The 18696-nt window shown below is 35.1% G+C and overlaps 1 long non-coding RNA gene across 2 annotated transcripts; it reads right to left on the reverse strand.

The window, feature by feature from the left end:
* Positions 1-4910: 4910 nt before the first annotated feature.
* Positions 4911-14385, reverse strand: LOC145671951 (uncharacterized). 2 transcript variants are annotated; one of them, XR_014128597.1, is made up of 3 exons: positions 13815-14385; positions 7600-7759; positions 4911-5780 (listed from the first exon to the last, which is right to left on the reverse strand). It is a non-coding gene; the product is annotated as an uncharacterized LOC145671951 (long non-coding RNA). The 2 variants fall into 2 exon arrangements; XR_014128598.1 differs by having other exon boundaries at positions 4912-5780; positions 7621-7759; positions 13815-14380.
* Between the last annotated feature and the right edge of the window lie 4311 nt (positions 14386-18696).

Raw genomic sequence — 18696 nt, forward strand, 5'->3', positions numbered from 1 at the left:
AGCTCTGACTAAACGGTTATTTGATATGATTTTGTTCATTGGAAGTCAACATTAGCTTATAAAAGAACAGGGAACACTGAATCTGCCTGTAAACTGGATGACAGAAATATCAACCAAGGACTTCCTGGAATTAGTTTTATTAGTGGTTGAATATGATGCTGTATTGCAAGACCATGTTAAGGAAGCAATATCGGTCAGTAAACAGCGCAAGGAACTGCAGCAAAGTCGTGGAAATCTGAAAAGGAAGGGAAGAGGATCTAATGACTTTTCTATCAAAAACCTTTATAAAGAAACTAATCCGTACTATTGAACAGTTATAACAGAAGAAAATAGTGGAAGACGTCAAGAAGCGGGCTTTTTCAACATAACATCTTGATTCTACTCAAGATGTTTCAGTACTCAATCGGTTTTCTATAGTAATTCGTCAGTACTTTATAAACGGTCCAGTATTTGAGAGGGTATTAGCAATTGTCGTAAACAGTGACATTACAGGACAAGGAACTTCTAATGAAATCAAAAGAGTACTTCTGTCAACAATGTTTTGATGTTTGATATTGTAGGTTGCTCTTTTGATTAAACTGCTAGCTTGCGTGGATGTTATGAAGGATATAAAACATTCCCGTAGAAGGGTAATCTTGAAGTCATTTACACCCAGTGCATGCCTCATGCTCTTAATTTGATTATGACAAATTCGACTGTGCAGATCCCTGAAACTTATCTTCTGATGTGGAGCAAACCAGTGCTGTGTTCCTGGCTGAATCCTACAAAAGAATGGACGCTTGGAGGGAAATGATTCATACAAGCCACGAGGGATATAACAGACTACGAGAACTTCAAAAAGTTGGTGTATGACGATGGTGGAGCAAAAACAAGGCACCGAATGCAATAGTTAACACTACCGAGTATCGCTACGGAACCGGAAGCCAAGACCAGGACAACTCACCAACATCATCAAGGGGTCGTATATTTTTATTGTTTCTCAATGATGTACAGAACAGGAGCCTTGATGCGGAATCAAAATTTCAAGCTAAGACTTTCTGTTTCAAAATACCTGCAATCTCATGGATTGGACTATCTTACGGCCTGGAGATTTTTTGCATTCAGCTTCAGAAGAAAAAAAAAGCAAAGGAAGATGTCTGTTTATTGCTTTATGAAAATACAAAAATATTTTGTGAGAAGGTAAATTTACAGCAATCTAGTGTAGAGATAGAAATGTAAGAGCATCTCAAAGAAGAAGAAAATGCAGGAGAGCTTGCCGCAGAAGAACTGGGAAAGAACTTAAATGTAAGTTAATATGATTTATTCGGAATAAAAAACCTCAACGAAATTTTTAATACAGCTGCTACATGTGTCAGTGATAGATTACTGTCTTAAAGACCTAATGTCTGAACTTTAAATGCTGGATTCTAAATACTTTTTGGAAATTAAGAAGAATGATGTGCCTGCAGGAGCTTTCAGAGTTCTTGCGAAACAAACTAAATAGATAACGAGGAAATATGCTAAGAGCTTCAGCAGCTCTGTCCTGTATGACACTCACAATACGTTCTGCTTTTTGATTATCTTGAAGAGAATGATGTCCCTGAGTCCGTAGACTATTATTATATATTTGATGCCTGCTATGCGAGGTGGAACAGACTAATAACGGATGGATCACGGTTAGAATGATAGTGATGCTGCAAACACCTTGTGTAAGAATTGTTTGTCTTACGCAAGGAAACTTTTGTATCAATATCTATGTCAGTCTTGTTGTTTTAATAATTTATACATTGTATACAAATATGCTTTGTGTTTACTATGTACACAAGTGGCATGTGAATGGTGCTTCTCAAAGTTAAAGTTGGTGAAAACAAATCTCAGAGCTAGTTTTTCTGAGTATATTTTAGACACATTTTTACTAATGAATTTGGAAAGTGACATGTGAAATTTAGTGCCCATGGACGAAATTATTGAAAAACTCTCCAATTCATCATCTGAATTGAAAAGAATCTTAAGTTTTTAAAATATTATTGGTTGTTTAGTGTTTCCATTTTCAGTAAGCTGTCCTGTTCATTCCACAGTGAAACGTTATTGACTAATGTTTGTTTAATTTTTCAGCTATTATATAGCAATACAATAAAATATTTTATTCTCTCGAGAGTTTCCTGCTTTACTGTTTGATTAAAACTTACTGTGACATCAGATTTCCAATGGCCAATATTAAATCATAGCTTGCTAAAACTACGAAGTAACAACGAATTTACAACTGCATAATGCAATGGCTTATCTCAGATATTCATTGCACGCTATTTTACAAATTGGTGTTATAGTCTGAGGGCGCTCCTCACTAACCGCGGCCGCGGCCTAGGCACTTCAGCCCTTATCGTTCAGTGGTATTTAGTTATTTTTGTTACATTTCATTTCCTTATAACACAATAGAAATCTTCCTACACGAAACTTCAGTGACACTATTTCGTTTAAAGTTTTTGTAGTTGCAGAGGTGTGTCTTGTAGGTACGGAACCCCTTCGTCCAAATCCTGACTTTTCAGTAGTTTTTGCCAAATTTTAGGACAAGCTTCAGTGTTGCGAATTTAATGGTTCACCCTTTTCCATCCAGCTCCCGCCCAATGGACATTGTGCTGGAGAAACGCCGTGTTTGTAGGTTTTCTCCCAATTCCTCTTTCTGCCACTGTCTTTATTCCAATCTTTCTTCCATTTTCATCTTCGATGTCTTCTGTAGATTAGCCGGCATATCCATTGCTTAAAAACAAATTTTCTTAGGGCTCTTGTGAGTTCAGTAGCTCTATTTTCTACACGAAATTCGCCTGGAACCTTGCCGTTTAACAGTTACTTTTATTGATGTATGCAGAGGTTATGTCCTGATAGTCCGAACACTTCTCTCCAATCCTGATTATTTTGTAAATTTTGTCTAATGCTAGAGAGATTTTAGATTTTAATACAATCTATCTTCATAGGGATTTGTGTACTATATTATAACTAGTATTATTATTATTATTATTGAATATATGAGACCTCAGTATTACGCCCTATTCCAATGCAAATAAACATACTGAAGTTGACAGGAAAAAGGAAAGGAAATTTTTTGGAAACTCTATAATGATGAATTGCCATATAAAAGATACATTAGAAGGAAAAAGTTTGGAAAAAGAAGGTCTCAGCTCCTGGACAGTATGAAAATTGAACATTCGGATACCTTAAGAGAAACTAAGTAGGATTTGTCTTCATCACTATAAATAGTAACGCCCTATCTTTGGGTAAAAGAAAAAACTTTGGATTATGTATGGGTTATATTGATGTTTTAACAAAATATACATACGGATATAAAAAAAATAGATGCTATTTACAAATTTTGGTTGAAAGGATATATGGAGCGTGTTGGAAATGGCAATGAAAATAGTGTTTATGTTTCTAGTTAGAGTGGAAGAACTCAGAAGCAATTCTACAAAAAAAATAACGTTTTAGACACATTGATTACTCATACTAGGCCCTAAGGGCGACCCTTTTGTATTCATGAATTGTTTGCTAACACGCTAAGCTCTCAGACAATACGAATCAAGGTTGTAGACTGACGTCATGTTAGTATTTTTCCTGTGAAGAAAGTCGTATTAACTCTTGTAAGGCCGAGATAAATGAAAATTTTTCATGTTATACATCAGAAATATCAACATTGTAAATGATAAAAAATTCCTTAATTCCCTTAAAGAGAATCGAACCGCTGACCTCCAAATTTCGAAACGAATCCTCAAGCCACTATACTAAGACTCTATTGTTAAGCAAGAGTCAAGAAACACTCGTGTGTGTAGCAAATTGCACACGTTTACGATTTCAATATTTTATTAACGTTGAAATGCTGATTTCGATCATATAAAATACTATAGTCCAAAGAGTTCAAATTTAGATTTTAGAATAAGACATACAAACACGCAAGAACCTGATGGAGAAACAAGTTTTAAGAGTAATTCGAATAAACTGGAATCTGGTGCCTCACACCACTTTCTTTCTGATTTACCGAAAGCATCTCCGTAACTTGTCTATTATTATCGGTTATTCAAGTTTTACAGTTATTTCTACTAACCTCCCTAATAGCATTCGATATCCTTGGGATGTCCCAAAGGGATATTTGCGACATCCCACGATATCAGAAGGACGTCCTGTAGCTGTTGATCAGATGGCCGAATGTCCGCTTCATGAATATCCCATGGACGTCCCGCGAGACGTCCGTGTGATGTCTGTGAGACGTAATTTGTACATCGCGATGGGACGTCCGGTGGATGTCGCATGGATATCTCAAATCGCATAGCTGGACGGAGCACCCTTTGCCCTTCCTTGTATTACTAAACGAAGAAATAAATGTCCTTTATGATGCTTGCATACCCTGCTTCCGAGAGACGGGTTTTCTATCGTCAAGAGTCTTAGTTGAATGTCCATCCAACTATGACTCCTAATATAAAGTCCGTCACTCGGAACCAGGACATATCCCGCACCATAAAGGAAATGTAATTAGATCTTCATTTACTAATAAAAGAAAAGACAGAGGGTGCAAACAATGTAATTTCTGTAATACTTATGTAATTAATTTCGACGTAGCATTTTAGTGGACGTACTAATTCAGGAGAGAGAAAAAAATTCTAGGAAAACTGACTTAACTATAGCAGCTTCGTGGAAATGTGGTGTATTGTATAATATACCAAAAGATAAAAAAAAAAAAAAAAAAAAAAAAAACACAAAAGCAGCTCTGTCTACCATACGCCCAATGCATTACTATGGCTGAGCGAGAGTAGTGAACGTTTTTTTAAATTTCAGTGTAGTGTCGACAGGTTTTTAGTTTACGAACTATCAGCTGCGCAACGAAGTTACAGATAATTAATGAAGAGAAACGGAACAATCAATTATCTGATTTTATATATATATATATATTGTACAGTATGTAATACTTATTAATTGAAAAATTGATTAAAATTTTGTTTTCAATTTCATAAATTACATTGAGGCTAAAAACCAAGTACAGTAGATTTTCGTTCTTTATTTCAATGCTAAATTACTGTGTACAACCATTGCTTCCACATAGTATTATTTACATATGCAAATGATACAAACACAAAATATGACATACATCACAAATAGTTTTTCAGTATAAAAATAAATGCAACATGAATCCAAGAGACTGGTTCTCGACCTTTTCAATTCAAAACCTCGATTACCAAAGTTGTTGAAAAAAATGCAAAATTCTGAGTGAATTTCAAAACTTACAAAAAAGCAGTTATATACAGTACCACATCGCACTGAATCTCATAAAAATCTTGTAATTCAAGTTTAATCCATGTAAATCCTACACTTCCATTAAAATTAAAAAAGAGGATATGTAACCTTATAAAAGGGTATCCCAATGTCTTTGCCTTGAGCGACAAATGTTAGAAAAAAAAAAACATTTAATTCAATATAATCTGTTTGTGACTAAGTTGTAAGAAGGAGAAGACGACCGACTTTAATTTAGAATAAATTACTGGGGCATTATTATCACTCAAACACATTTCTTGAAAACTGTTGTCTTTTGTTCCTACAATAAAAAAAAATCACCGTTAACTGCAGATTTCACAGATGGTTAAATCTGCGTGACTGAACATAAAAACAATGCGTTTTTAGTTTTATTTTACACTTTTTCTTGCATAACTAATCATTGTTAGTGTTGTTCTTCTGCCTGAGAGCCCGCTCTTCAGCATGACGAAGTCACTTCTTTATTGCATCTGTTGATGCCTCGCAATGCTTGTGATACCGCACAGTGCCTGCAGTAATAAAAAGAAACTATTAAGTAAATGATTATGTATAATATAAAAGATGTTCAGAGAATAGGGTCACAAACTTTCAGGACAGATCAAAAGAAAAGTTCTTTTAGTAAAGAAGCGCGTCGTTTCGGAGTTAAAAAGCTGCCGACAACGTGGGAAACTGAATTTCAGAAACTATTTAACTTATGTTGCTAATTAGTGTGGTGTAAAGCTGAACACTTGAAGTCATACCTACATTAGTTAGAAAATGCGTGTTTCAAATCTGTACAATGCGTTTGGACGGGATTACTCCGAAAGGCGACATAGATTTTTCTTAAGAAGTTCCTTACGCACGCATTAGTTTTGAAATATTATATATATATATATATATATATATATATATATATATATATATATATATATATTCCAAATCGAGCAGATATGACTGAGTGCGAAAGCTTAAACCACACTCTCTACGTTGAATAGTTTATGGAATTTGATTTTCCACATTGTCGGCAGCTTATCTCCGAAACGAAGCGGAAAAGACATGTTTAGTAAGGCTCTTTCCTTCTTTTGATGCAATCTTTCTGCCCTGAAACTTTGTAACCCTTTTTCCTGAACATCTTTGTACTTAGTACAAATCTAATAATTGTCTACAATAAGAATGACAATTTAACACATTTGTCGATCTTGTAATATTTGAGATTTTTGAACTTCCTTTTTAACATTAACTCTCGTTATCCAGGTTATTTCCAAGAGATCCGGACGTAGTCATCAGACGAAACTTTTCTTAAGAAACAATACCATTGAGCACTTTTCCTTTTTTCAAGGTATTGTTAAGTATGTATGCTACTCCCATAAACGGAGTACAGGAAATAGGAATATTGCTGCTATCCTTGAAGTGCACGTGAATATAGATATATGACATACAAAGCATGGATATAAAACATTCATACATTATTAATTTCGGGAATAATCCTCCCTTCTGTTGAATGAAGTCCGAGAGTCACACGGATTTAAAAAGTCATAATAACTAAGTGGACTAAGACGTGAAAGCACTGAACTGCACTACTTTGTCACTGTTCAGTGTTTTTTTTTTACATTTGTTTTTTGCCTTCTTAAACGTAAATAACAGTGACAATTTTTTTTTGACATCAATTGTTTAGTTCAGCTAGTTTCCTTAATTATTTTAATCCACTTGATTTTCCGACTTTATTCAACAGAACAAGGAAAATTGGCTAATTTTAATTTTATATAATGATAATTGGCTATCCATTTTTTCCTTAAGCCTTGTCTTCATACAATACTTGCCATAATTTCTTCTTTAGCTTTCATTGTTCATCTTAAGCCAACTTCAGCTTTTATGATATCAATTAATGTGATTGATAAATCATTTTTTGTTTGTTTGTAAATATAACATTATTTAAAAAGTATAAACTTTTTGAAGGCTTCTTAACTGTCAGTCTTGGCTCGAAGTGAAGCAAACTCTATGAATAAACTCTGTTAATTGGACCAAGACCACAGGAATGTTGACAGTTTTTATTTCAAGAGTTTGCTCACGAATGAGAGCTTACTCATCTCATTCATAAGCAAAATGAGCAGACTCAGTTTTAGGACCCACTGTCTTATAAGCAATTTTACTTTTACTTGTAAATCTCTGCTTTTACTTTAACATTCCTATGACACCCACTGTAACAAACTTTAGACATCTTAAACTGAACCATCAATATAGATTGTAGAAACTGAAGTACTTCTGAATTTAAACCGAACCTCTATATACCGAACCTCTATAGGCGCTGGTATCGTCAAAATTAATGAACCATAAATACATTGTACTTACTCATGATTACTTCACACAAACCTAGATTCTGAAAAACATGCTTTCCTTTGGCTCCAAGCCAACTGAAGCTTGATGCAACTTCATTGTCCATTGTACGCTTCAAAAAGTTGACAACAATGGAGTCGAGATTATGTCCGCAAATCCTTTGAAGTTCATTCACCTGTAAGTAACACAGTATATGTCTTAGACGCGATATACCGAACCTTATATTCCCAAGAAGGAAACTATCACAAACACAATAAATAGATTAGTATAAAAGGAAAAATAATAATACCGGTACTGTAAAAATTTACTATCAGAAACCAGCAGAGAAATGGTACTAGTACTTCTGTGCCTTTTAAAAGTCTATCGCCAAAACACATGATAATGATGTGAACACGAAGTGTTTATCATGTCTGAAGCTATTCTTTTTACAAGATTTAAAACAACTTGAAGACAAAACGATCGAGAGTTTAGATCCAACAGCACATCTTATTAAGCCTACACTATTAAACTACAGTTCACGCGACGTTCTTACAAAATTGTAGTCTAATGGACTACTGCTTTTTTATTACCTACTTCTCATATATATTTTTATTATGTATTAGGATTAGTTTAGAGGGCTCCAAAGACTAGTAATAAAGCGTTGGATTCATGTACAACTGGTCCCAAGTTCGATTCCCGCTAAAAGTACACTATTTCTCTGGAGTCTTGACAAAAACTGGGTAGCCAAGTAGGCCTAAATAAAGAGATGATCTAGAAAGTTGTCGGCTAAGCCTGTTGATGAGTAAAATGAGGAAACACTGCTGATCACATGCACGTTATTCAAGTGGACGCATATCAAGTGATCACTAGAAGATGGCATTGGAAAAACTCAGGACCGCAAGGGTCTGTAACGCCAATGTTTATCAGGGTGTCTACTATATCAGACAAATAAAATTCCCAGACTTTTATTCCCTGAAAATTACTGAATTATGAAACAATCGGAAGGTTCTAGAACACTAGCTCTCTTTTCAACCCACCCCTCACAGGATAAATTTCAAGGGAACTGACTCTAAAGGACTGAATTGTTTTATAAATAGATTGATTTCCCCACGATATCAATAAGAGAATTCAATCCTGGAGAGTCAGTTCCCTCGAAAGTTGTCTTGTGTGTAGTGACCAGTTAAATAAATTCCGGTAAAGGTACTAACTGAAAATCCATTAACCGATCAAAATTTCACCGTTTGGAAAAAATTTGCGCACAAAACAACGAAATTTCGCCTTTTACATTCAGACGAAACATGATCGTGTATTGTCTATCATCAATGCATTCTGGTGAAGTGATGTCTAGGCATACATTTACGTCACAAAAAATCTCGATGTAATTGTCCTTGTTGAATTGTTTACGTACTTCGACGCAAGATTGCTCTTGAATCCTATATGGCAGTTACAGACAGGTATTTTAAAACAATTGGAGCGAGGAAGCAAGCAATAGTGGGTCTTCTAAATTCGCCTTCCGCACATGATAAAAACGAAGTTTTTTTTTTAAATAAAAGAATAAGCGGTTTGTGACATTTGTAAACGGTGCACTTGTATTTTTAATTGGACAGTAGGAAGTAATTTAATTAGTGTCCGAATTTTACATTCGGAAGAATATTGGTTCGTTGGCCAGGACAGTCATCATCGGTGCAGATTACGCTTGTTTGTATTCGGAAGGTGGTTGGTTCGATATTCGCGGATAGTTTGTAGGATTTTCTCTGTTTCACAAGGTAAATATAAAGAACCTGCTTGGCGCAAATGAGACCTTTGGTGTGGGAGATGCGGGTCTGATTATGTATTTGTGTACTCCGTCCCTTTTAATTCTGATAGAGAGGGTGCACCCTTCCCCATTATGTTGTAATTTTTACCAACGGAAAAGCGTAGTTATTTATGTTTTCCTTTCTTCTTATTTTATGTCGTTTTAGTTTTCATCATAATTTTCGTAATTTTGGGGTGGGGTATGGGGAAAGCCCTCCCCCATTGTGATTTTTTTCCGCTTTTGCCTCAAATACTATTACTTTTACGAACGCAAAAGTACAGAAGAGTGAAACGTGCATGAAAACCAAAAGAGCAGAAAAGAGTTTTCTGCGGTTCTATGGATTAGTAGCACGTCAATCATACTTTTCAACATGGTCTCTCATTGCATCATTAAGATTAATTTCTGGAATAGTTAATATTCGTTTACAAATTGAATGTCGGGGTTCAACAACCAGAGATGCAGAGGTGGGCGCGATATCTAAGTGAAAATGCCTTCTTTTATTTGCAGTAATTGCTGTGGATCTTGGCTAAAGGTGCTAACAGACGATCCATTTCCTAACCACTGATGCTTGATGCTTGATAGCGCTTTTTTTTTTTTTTTTTTTTACAACTGCACCCCATCAAACGTTCTTGTGCCGTTCTACATAGAGAGAAATATACCTGTCTCTTGAGACTGTTACAAAAGGAGTATTTTAAAGGACTTGCCAACTTTATTCTGTAATCTTTATCCTGTAGTTGGGATTCTATGGCATCCATTTCTTCAACAGAAGTTATGGGGAAGTAACTGGACAAAATCGAGGCTTCCTGTACCTCCAATTCAACAGTCTCTTTCTTTTCCACCATTTTGTTCTCAATTCTGGCCAAAGGTTGACACATATCGTTTATGGTGTATTTGATAATAGGCATTGTTCGCAACATCTGCTGGTGAAATCCAGTGCACCCTAGCAAAAAGAAAAATACAGTAAATTCTTACTAGTTGGCAGTGGCGGCTAATGTTAGTGTTGCAGCGTTGCGCAACGACCCAAGTATTTCGAGAAAAAAATATTATTAGCAATAGTAGTAAAGAACAGAAAAAATACTTTCTAATACTACCATATATACTTTAAATAACATATTTTTTTACTTCTCTAACTGTCCGTATCGTTAATCCGTTTTAAAAAGCGAAAAATAATCCGTCACAGAGTCTCTAATTTATATTGTGTTGCAGCGAGCATGCAACGACCAGATTCCTTCAGTGCGGGAATTGGAGCAAATGTTAAGTCTCCTTTCCCCTATCTCAGAAGTTAAAGGGACTGGTCGTTGCAGTGCTTCTGCAACACAGCACGGTTTCCAGTGAACGAGAAAGTTTTTCGCGCTAAATAAGATTTTTAAATTTTATTTCACCAGCAGTTAACAAATGGAATTTGTTTTTATGCATTCATATTTTTACATTACGGTACTAATACTGAAGCAAATCAATATAATGACAATTAAAAAAAGTGATAGCAGAATTACAAAATAAAAAAGAAAATATATATAGTAGAGCAGAAATCAAATGAAAGTAGATCCGCATTTACAAGTTAATTCTTAGCTTATATAGATAATGAAGGTTTCTTCTACATGCGGTCCTTAGAACATTCACTAATAACCTTAATAGATACATTGTGCTATAAATGAGAAGTTGAGTTGAGTTAATTTTGAGTTTAACGTCCCTTTCAGCAGTTAGGCTATATGAGGCGTAGACCTATTGATTAACGTGGAATCCGAACCACATGAGCTCCCGGCGGGAATCGAACCCGGGTCTCCCACGCCAAATGCGCGTATGCTAACCGCTTAGCCACGGACGTGCTCAAATGAGAAACTGAAATTGATCAATCGGCATAGATCAATTTATTGTATTTACTAGTAACTACCATTCCTTTAAAACTATCGAAACAGATGAACAAAAGTATAATAATCTTTACGTGACAATTTTGGATTTGGAAAATAGAATTCACTCTTTAAACATATAGTCTACTTCAACTGTAGGAAATTGCTTTAAGAAGTCCTTTTCCACTCTTAATAAATGTATAAAATTCCTTGAAAGTAAATTTCAAATTTTCCCTGATACAGTCCCAGTCATATCTCTAAAATTTTCTAAACAGGTGAACAAAAATATTAATCGTTCATACATGGTGAAAGTAACAGTTTTGAGTTTACAGAATGACAGCTACTTTTCAATATCTATACTTCGAACTAGATAAAAATTTGAAAAAAAAAACGGTTATAAAGGGGCTGGTGAGAAGTTTGTACCAGTCACCGACTTTAATCAAAATAACATAAATTTTTCCGGCCAGGCCAATGAAAAGCCGGCCAGTTTATAGCCCTATGTATGAATATGTGACATTCGCAATTCATATACTAGTATCTCTTTGTATCAGCTGTTTTGGTTATTAGTTATTAGATTTAATTTTATTGTGTGTGCTTTAATTCTGTACATAACCTACAAATTCTGAATGAATTGCATATCATGACTTCTGTAAACAACTTACAAAAAAAAAAAAAAAAAAAAAAAATTCCGCACCTTTCAACTGAGGAAAAACTTACAATTAAGGCTTAGACAAAACAAGCAAAGTGCAATTCAGGAGAGTTAAAAAAAAAAAAATGGTTTAAGTTTACAGGACACCTTATGGCAGTAATGTTGTATGCACTAGGTACATTTCCACAATTTATTTGAAATTTTCCTAGATAAATTGTGAATAAAGCGTGTTCAATGTACATTTTTTTATAACATTAATCTCTGCTACGAACTCTCTTCAGTCTACACTGAAGATGAATTCAGATCACTGTCTGGGACTGAGTTTGCTAGAATGAGTTGTTCACAAAAATCTGGAAAAAATATTTAGTGAATCTACAAAGCTTCTGCAATTAATATTAACTGTACCTATGGCGTCAGTAAAAGAAGAAAAGTTTTTTTCACATCAAAAAGAATTGACACTTTCAAGAAATTGAATGTCCCAAGAAAGGTTATCACTATTGGCTATGCTTTCCATCGAAAAAGACCTCACAATAAGAATACTAGAGTTCAACCAGCATGTATTAGGCAGATTTGTTCCAATCAAAGAGAGAAGAATGAACTTACTAATTAAATAAGGTGATTAATCGGATTAAATGTTCTGCATTTTTTATTTTTTAAAAATAGATTTTTATTTAATTTAACATGTCACATAGCATTTGCATCTAAATTTATGCTGATTAGTCAATGAGTCCACTTTATATCTTCTGTCTCCGATCGTTCGTACTGCAACACCCGAAACCACAAACCACCGGCCGCCACTGGTAGTTGGTAATGAAAATTACTTTTACGTGCAATACACTACAAATAAAAAAAATAAAGCTAGCCGGTAGAGTGCAGGATAATGTATGAAGTACACATACATCATATGGAAAACAACATCGAATCTGAAAAATTTCCCTAACAAGTAACCTTACCCAGTTTCACGTCGACTTGCATGGAACTTGGAATTAAAAAACAAATATATCAACCGAATATTTTGTTGCCTCGTCGTTCAGTAACAGCGAAATATAGAGCCCAAGAAGACAATAACATGATATTTAAGAAACATTAATGAACTGTTGAGAAAAGGTACGTTTTACTATTAGGAAGTCTTGAAGCATATAAAAGGAAAAAATGTACATCAGAAAAATCTATTACTCCAAGTAGCGCGACTGACTCTGGGTTAGTCTCATCTTAACATAAGTTCCAAATCCTAATGTAATATTTACGTCGCTTTTTGAAAAAAAAAAAAAAAAAAAAAACAAAAAAACAAAAACTGAAAAAAACATAGGAACAGCATAACAGCCTCTTAAGTGTGAATACTTTTCTTAAATACAAGGAAACTAATATATATTTTCCTTAATGAAATCTATATTTGAAGTAAAGCATAAGTGTCTAGTAGCATTTCTAAAGTATAGCATAGCACAAATGTCTTCAGTGGATAAGCTCGCCTTATAATCAAGGGGTCCCGGGCTGAATTCCCGGTTGGGACCAAAAGGTTCGGATTCCTCGTTCAACTGTAAATCCTGTCTTTAGGACGTCAACATCCCATGGAAAGCAATGGCAAATCACCATATGGGTTCAACTTACCCACGAACCTTTGGGTCAGATCTGTCTTCGGGCACAACACCACATCATCATCATCAGTAGCATAGCATTAATATCATTTCACATTCCTAGAATTACCCTGAGGAAGAAAATATTTTGACTAATTGTCCGTATGTTACCCCACTCACTACAAATAAAAGGAAATATACCGTATGGAGGGACCCTTGTCATAGAATTGTTGATAACTGATTGAAAATAAAAGGTTACTATTGATATTTCGTGCGTTAGAAACATTTTTATTGTAAAAGCATATTAAGTATTAAAAAAACTATAAATGGCAATTTACAGACGAAATGGAATTTAAGATATAATTTTATATATTACTGAAACTAACCTTCGTGTTCTTGGACAGCAGTATTCTCATCTGAAGTGACTGGGCTCCGCTTAGGGGTTTTTGCCATTCCACGGTCATCCACATTGGTGCTTGTCACGACCTTTTTAGAAAAGAGATTCGGTACCGGTGGCAAAGTCTTCTTTATTGTAGAAACACTTTGCTTAATCGCTTCACTAAGGGCAATATCCTCGTCCGGAGATGATGATTGCTGTTTTCTAGCTCGTATGCGACGTTTCTTTTCTGTATCTCAAAAGATTCTTCATTACCAGTATCAACTTCGGTCTGGTCTCTTGCGAGCTCTAAGTTCTCCATCCCACGCTCGTAAAAATCTAGAATGAATATTGAAACAAATTAGAGGGTTCTAATATCGCTTCTAATCATGTTCGTCAGTAAAATTGTATACAATGTCAGAGTTGCTTGGAGTTGAGCAGAAGCGAATGCAAGACCATTTTGAACTGACTCAGCGTGTTTTCACCTGTTGGGCTTTATTCCCAGACTGTCGCTTAGACCACTTGGAACTTCGCTCCAGTAACACTGATTTGTGCTGTAGAATCGAAAAATAGTACTTCTTATAGAGGTTTCAATTTTTTTTCATCTAATGTTTTCAAGTTGACTCCAGGGCCATAATGACGGGAAGATAAGGGGCGCTTTTACAGAATTAAAACCCACTTTTCAAGCCATATTAACCTTTTATTTTTGTCCATTTTTACCTTCAGTTTCACTTTTTACCTATTAGGTCTACTGTGCCCGACATTTGCGGCCCTCGAGAATTTTGCTTACGAAACTGAAATCTGTTATGGTCAAAATTCTGGTTTTGTACATGTTTCCCTCAGATCCATTTTTAACATGCACTTTGTGTACATATGTGTATGCAGAAAAGGAAACATTTAGTTCTGACTAATCTTCATTTAAAGTTTCATAGTAGCAAAAATATTGGTTGGTTCAGTAGTTTTCGCGCCAAATCATCACAAAAACGTGTGTGGATGCCGATCGTAGGAGCTACTACCGCTTCAGCTCAACAAGCAGTCAGAAGCTTTTTTTTTTTTTTAATGACTACTATGTAACCATCGCTATAATTAAAAAAAAATACGTTTGGTAACATTCAATGCCTCATTATTATGAAAATTCAAAGAACCCTAAGACACCGTGAATGAAAACCGTAACCTTCAAACAACCAAAAATTGAAATATTCACATTCCTGGACCTTGAACAGAAGTGCATCATACTTTTAATCATGAACTCCAGGCGAGACAAACAAAAGTTTAAACCAATCAGTATTACGTTCTTGATTTTTTTCTTAGAAAATAAGTTTTGTATACGATGTCACAAATATCAAATGGTCAGTGTATCACTGATGCCGTTGAATAAGTAAAGCAATAAATAGATTTAAACAATGTTAATAGAAACTATCTGCTATTTAGGACAGACCAAATTGCAAGTAAAATATTCTTTGTCTCTACTTTCTGTAATTTACGTTGGTGTTACCTTACTTCATTATAAGGCGCCGGATTGTTTCTAAATAAAATTTTACAGTTAAATTTTGGTAGTTTCCCCGTAGCCTTATGGTCAGAGCGTTCGCTCTAAGTGAGAAAAAAATAAAGTATTACATCTGTATGGATAAACTTTCTTAACAGGTTATCACATGAGTGTTTTTCAATGTAAGAATGCAAAAATGCAAGAATGTCATAGCAAGGAATTGATCCACAAGTGGTAGGTTTTTAAAAGCAAATATATCATCTTGGAATTTAGTATTACTCTCACGAAGCATGCTCAATTATTGCAAACACAACTTAGTTTACAGTCTCATTTTTATTACGATTACCAAGGATCTTCCATTCAGCAAAATTAAACTATGCTAATTTTAGTTTTTCTGTAATATCTTCAAAACAGATTAAAAAAAAATGAACAGTGTAAACCCAGTGCGCTAGACAATATTATTTTGCATTTTTACAAATCACCTAGCACCTAGCTTTTTACGAATCACTTAGCCGTCCCTTTGCAGCTTATAGGTTTATCTCACAAATCCATGCCGCATCTACTCGTATTAATAACTATACAGCAAAATGAGATAGATGAGTCGTGATAACGGTATGACATGCACAATAATATTGCCTATTGCACTACATTTCCATTTTTCAAGTTATTTTTTTTCGATTTTGAGGATATTACAGAAATACTGTAAAATTAGTATAGTTTAATTTTGCTGTATGAAATACAACTAATATCTACAATAATATAAAAAATATTACACTTTTTGTTTGTGACAGATATTATTGTAAAATATTGTACGTTTGACATTTTTTTCTTTCCCTTTTTCTTTTCAGTTTCAATAAATTCAAATTTTAAAAACATCCATAGAAAAAATCGAAGTCTTTATGTAATTAAAAAAATGAAATGAAATCTTTGAGTTTTACGTCCCACGGTTATGCCGGTTAGGCTAAAGGAGACGGTGATGGTGAGTAATGAATGAAATGGTGGAATGAAGAAAGTGGGAGGAAACGGGAGAACCCCGAGAAAACCCACGCACACGGTGTTTGTCCACCACAAAGTTCACTTGGCGCGAGCTGGGATCGAACCCGGGACCCCAAGCACCAGAGGTGAACGCTCTACCACTGAGCCACCGCGGCCCCCTTTATGTAATTAAGAAAGTGGTGAAGAAAATATTAAAACACTCACATGATTGACCAATAACTTCATAAACCCTATGGACACTCCAGTCTTCCTTTGGTTTTAATTTCTCCTCTACTGCCTTACAATATTTTGTAAAACTGCTGTAGTTCGGTCAATAGCATTTTCTTTTCCCATCTAGTAACCAATTAACCGGCACTAGTTGTATCCCGTCGGAGAATTCAACAACATAAAACTGTGCCTCTGGAATCTTTTCTTCAGACATTTTGCACTGAAGGTATGGAATTCTATAACAGGTAAAAACGAATAACACAGATGTATAAAGAGTTTAAGCATGCAAAAATATGATAACTCCCCCCTCCCCATAACTGTACAGCTGAACGTATCAGCAACTTTTGTATATGAGTTCAGTTTGCTTCTCGCAGAAAACTGTTAACGAATCAGTTGAAACCATTTCAGGTCTTACCTAAACTAAGAAATGTTTACAAGATATAATCATATATTTCATAGCAAACACAGAAGTGCAACTCGGTTTTGATAGCCCAAGTACCTCCAATCACTTCAAGGTGAACTGATTATTTCACGAAAAAGGCATTATATTTTCAGCAGGTTAAAGAATGTAATAATGGAAAAACCCAAGATTTTTCGTCAATTGGAATCTTGATGCACTTTGCTTTTATATCGTCACATGTGAGAGAGATTACATCGGATGATAACGAAGTGACAACTACAATCCCAAACATGGAAGACTTACATGGCACATCATTTAAATCTCTTTGATCCATGATGTATTTTCTCCCAAGTATTTTCACAGAAGAACCAACTTGTATATCATGAACTTGCACAATTTCACTTGAACGAGTAATGCATACGTTATTCGGTTGTGTTGCTTTCAATTGTAATGGAAAAACTGAAAAAGATTCAAGAGCAGATTGCTTCTTTGATGCGGAAAAGTTATTTTTACGATTTTCACATACTATAGTGCTCTGATTCGTCTTTTCTAAAGCAAATAATTCTGAGTATCTTCGATGAACTTGCTGTAGTGGTTTATCTGCCTTGCGAACTAACTTCTTTAATGTTTGCATAAAATTTTCGAACTTCAAAGCACTGAACGTATCAAAATTACCAAAATGCAAAGTATGGTCACCAAGGTGTAGAAGTTCATGTATGTTATGCGTCACATGTTCCCTTCCATACAGAGCAGGACTTTTTTTTTTAATACAAAAGCACGTAACAATTCGGATGCATACTTCCAGTGTGTAAGTACGTGTGTTTTGCTAACCATTATGGCCATCGCAACATGAAGAATCAGAAAATGTATATATACATCCTCCCGAATTACTCCTTTCAAGCACACAACACCAGTATACAGCAAGAACTGTCTAAACTCGGTGGCCTTCCACTGGCACACGAACCACAATGATCTCGGCTTCCTAGGGAACTCTTCTGGAACGTACTTATCCAAAGAAATGAGATATGATGACAACTTCTAGCATTCAGTGTGACGTAATCGTACTTGTAACGGACCATCCAACCATAAGAAAATAATTTTGCGCATAACACCTAGGCATACTAAATGCATGTAATCTAAGGGCACATACTTTACCATATCAAAGTCTGGAATTTCTTCTATAATTGAGATCCCTGTATGGTAATCTTCATATGTATGCTTTCTAAAATCTTTATTACATCGTTTAGGCGCATCACTATCAAGAAAACACACTCTACCATTGACAAAATCACCATCCGCCAAGCATTTAGTGCAGCTTGAATACCCTGTATGTCCTTTTATGCACAGAATTTAAGATTTTGCCGGTGCATCACAGGTAAGGGCACTTAATCGTACTGGCAAAGTTTTGCCATTAATCTCATATCCACTATTTATAAGGTCTTTCGCTTCTGTTATGAAAGCTTTTAGGTATTCATTGCTGTTGGAAGGTTTATTTTCACCAAGGTAGAGCCCCACTATTGCAACACATGTTGAAGTAGTTGTGGAACACAGAATAAGCCAAAACGTGCTCTGAAAAGATTTGGACAAAGGAAGCCCATCAATGGCAACCACTAAGTTAATTTCAGCTTGTTCTACAAAAGTTTCATCATTCGACGTAAGCAAACTCAATGCATTCCTTAAACCAAAATGAATGTATTTTCCGGGTGGCATTTCAACTAATGAAGAGACTGAAGGCGTACTTAATAAAGTTCGCGGATCCATTGGAAGATATGAATGACACGGATGGTTTCTTAAAATTTTTAA

This window comes from Thermobia domestica, chromosome 15 (genome assembly GCF_964235325.1).
Source record: "Thermobia domestica chromosome 15, izTheDome1.hap1.1, whole genome shotgun sequence".
Taxonomy (NCBI): Eukaryota; Metazoa; Arthropoda; class Insecta; order Zygentoma; family Lepismatidae; genus Thermobia; species Thermobia domestica.